Source organism: Octopus bimaculoides, chromosome 28 (genome assembly GCF_046866305.1).
Source record: "Octopus bimaculoides isolate indiv1 chromosome 28, ASM4686630v1, whole genome shotgun sequence".
NCBI classification, from domain to species: domain Eukaryota; kingdom Metazoa; phylum Mollusca; class Cephalopoda; order Octopoda; family Octopodidae; genus Octopus; species Octopus bimaculoides.
Genome location: NC_142955.1, coordinates 23,880,969 through 23,884,593, shown reverse-complemented (window position 1 = coordinate 23,884,593; position 3,625 = coordinate 23,880,969). Strand labels below are relative to the sequence as shown.

The 3,625-nt window shown below is 35.6% G+C and overlaps 1 protein-coding gene across 2 annotated transcripts in view; it reads right to left on the bottom strand.

Moving 5' to 3' along the window:
- The window catches only part of LOC106880081 (uncharacterized), a 12,778-nt gene extending 10,695 nt beyond the window's left edge, over positions 1-2,083 (bottom strand). The window contains exons 1-2 of one of the 2 annotated variants that reach the window (XR_016238758.1): positions 1,941-2,034; positions 769-900 (exon numbers count right to left, since the gene is read on the bottom strand). The gene's annotated coding sequence lies outside the window, so the exon portion shown is untranslated. Of the gene's footprint in view, positions 1-768; positions 901-1,940 lie in introns of both variants that reach the window. The other variant, XM_089343973.1, reaches the window with a different exon arrangement.
- Between the last annotated feature and the right edge of the window lie 1,542 nt (positions 2,084-3,625).

The following is a 3,625-nucleotide window of genomic DNA, read 5'->3' as shown; positions in this document are numbered from 1 at the left end:
GAGCAATGTTAGTCATATCATCAGCCCTTACTCAAATCATAGCAATGGTCCCTATAGTATTTATTTCTTGACAGCAATCCACAACATACAGAGATCAGTATCTGGCCCCTTAGACTCATGAAGGCCCTGGGTAATGGCCCCGCGTTCCCATACCTTAAGATGGTGTGGAGTAATTGACTGAATAAAGATTAAACGTTTGTGATTATACACATTAATCTGTGTTTGTGTTTGGAAGAGTGCATATGTATGTATGTCTAACTGTGTATATCATATTGATTTTAAACTTTGGCACAAGGCTAGCAAATTCAGTGTAAGGGGCTAGTCGATTCCATCAGCCCCCAGGTATTTATTTTATCAACCCTGAAAGGATGAAAGGCTAAGTCAACCACCGCAGAACTTAGAATGTAAAAATGGATGAAATCCTGCAAAGCATTTTGCATGGAGTAACAATTCTACCAGCTTGCTGTTTTAACTTTATGTATCATATTGGATTCAAATTTTGGCACAAAGCCAGCAATTTCAGGAGATGGGGGGGGATTCAATTACATCAACCCCTGTGTTCAACTGGTACTTATTTTATCGACCCTGGAAAAATAAAAGGCAAGTTTGACCTCAGCAGAATTTGAACTCAGAATGTAAAGACATACGAAATGCTGTTAAACGATTTGCCTGGTGTGGTAACAATTGGAGAAGCTTGCTGCTTTAACTTTATAGATCAGATTCTGGCACAAAGCCAGCAATTTCAGCAAAGGTGAGTAATTTGATTACCTCGCAGTGGAATTTGAGCTCCCTTTTAAAATATTGATTTCAAATTTTGACCCAAGGCCAGTAATTTTAGTAGAGGTGGAGCAAATCGATTAGATCAACCCCAGTGGTCAACTGGTACTTATTTTGTCAACCCTGAAAGGATAAAAATCAAAGTCGACCCAATGTGAACTTGGAATGTAAAAGCAGATGAAATGTTGCTAAGAATTTTGTCTGCCATGCTAAGAATTTTGCCATCTTGCTGCCTTAAACTGTACATTTCGTCTGGTGCTCTAAAGATGCCATTAATAATCTTTTCTACACTAGGTACAAGGCTCAAAATTTTTGGGGAGGGTACCAGTCGATTAGATTGACTTCAGGACACAACTGGTACTTAATTTATCGACCCCGAAAGGATGAAAGGCAATGTCGACCTTGGTGGAATTTGAACTCAGAATGTAAAGACAGACGACATACCGCTAAGCATTTTGCTCTGCCGTGCAAACGTTTCTTCCAGCTAGCCGCCAATATACACATCATTAATATATAGGCGTAGGAGTGGCTGTGTGGTAAGTAGCTTGCTTACCAACCACATGGTTCAGGGTTCAGTCCCACTGCGTGGCACCTCGGGCAAGTGTCTTCTACTATAGCCTCAGGCCGACCAAAGCATCGTGTGTGGATTTGGTAGACGGAAACTGAAAGAAGCCCGTCGTATATATGTATATATATATATATATATATATATATATATATATATATATATATATATATATATATATATATATATATATGTGTGTGTGTGTGTGTGTGTGTGTGTGTGTGTGTATGTATGTGTGCGTATATATTTGTGTGTGTCCCCCAACATCGCTTGACAACCGATGCTGGTGTGTTTACGTCCCCGTAACTTAGCAGTTCGGCAAAAGAGAGACCAATCGAACAAGTACTAGGCATACAAAGAATAAGTCCTGGGGGGGGGGGGGTCGATTTGCTCGACTATGAAGGCGGTGCTCCAGCATGGCCACAGTAAAATGACTGAAACAAGAGTAAAAGAGTTAAAGAGAAAAAAGAATATATGAATAAAAATGTTTTTGCATGTGTGTTTACATGTGAATGTATATAGATTATATGTGTGTATGTAACATATTACAGCTGAACATCACAATCGACAGAAAGAAGATTCTTATAGCAGGGCTTACCTTCTTTATAGACATATGAAAAACTTTTGGTGCCAGCTGGTAGCAAGGCCAGCACTTGACTAAATGCTAGCTGAGAGGTTTATATATATTTGGTTATGTAAACAAGCTTACATATACATGCATACATACATACATGTTTATATGTATATGTTTATATGTATATGTATATATATATATATATATATATATATATACATATATATATATATATATATATATATATATATATACATATATATATGTGTGTGTGTGTGTGTGTGTGTGTGTGTGTGTATACACATATATATATATATATATACACACACGCACACGTGCGCACACACATGCACACACACACACACACATATATTGAGACATTAAACATGTCCACACTCGCATGTACACAAAACACTCAGATACCGATGCCAACGCATACACATACGTACATACATACATACATACACACACACACACACACACACACACACACACACACAACGAATGTTTGGTTTCCGACTGGTTGTGAATGGCATGGCGTGATGTGAGAACAAGAGAAAAAAGAGAGAGACAGAGACAGACAGAGAGAGCGAGAGAGAGAGAGAGAGAGAGAGAGAGAGAGACAGACAGACAGACAGAGACAGACAGAAGGAAAGAGAGGGGGAGGGAGGGAGGGAGAGAGAGAGGGAGGAGAAGGGAGAGTAGGGAAGAGAATGAAAGATAAATTTTGTAAATAGATATGCATGTGTGTGTGTGTGTGTGAGAGTGCATGGCTAAGTATATATATTCATATATATATATATGATAGCTCCAGCCACACAAATGTGTATGTATGTATATTTGTATACATAATTACATGCATACATACATAATATGTATATGTGTGTGTCAGCGGGAGTGATTGAATATATATATATATATATATATGTATATATATATATATATATATATATATATATATATATATATATATATATATATATATACATGTATAAACACAGATATATATACATACACACTCACAGATATATATATATATTCAAATCTATGTATACTTACAGTCATATATACTACATTTACATACATATGTATATATATATATGTATGTGTATATCTATCTATCTATCTATCTATCTATCTGTATATATATATATATATATATATATATATATATATATGTACATATATATATATATATATATATATATATATATATATATATATATATATATATATTAGTAAAATATATGTGTGTGTGTATGTGTGTATGTTCTTATGCATGTGCTCATATCTGCGCCACCGCTCAACCCCCATCGTGCCACCCACATCACCTGCACCCCCACTCCATAACTCCACTCCATAATCCCGCCTTTATATTCCATTACAACAATTCGTCAGTGACCTTTAAACTACTATTTATATTTGTTTCTAGGCCAAAGCTCTGGGTCAAAGTGTCTTACTCTGTTGATTTTATTTTAATTCATTTCATTATTTGTTCATGGTTTTTCAGTGGTGTGGTGTGATATCAGCTTAATTTACATATTGAAATTATGTATATACACACTTGTATACACAATCACGGGCATACATCCATCTATCTATCTATTTATCTATCCATATATGCATATGGATAGATAAACGGATAGGACCGCTCACCGCGATCTATCTATATATATATATAGAGACACATATATATATGTATGTATATA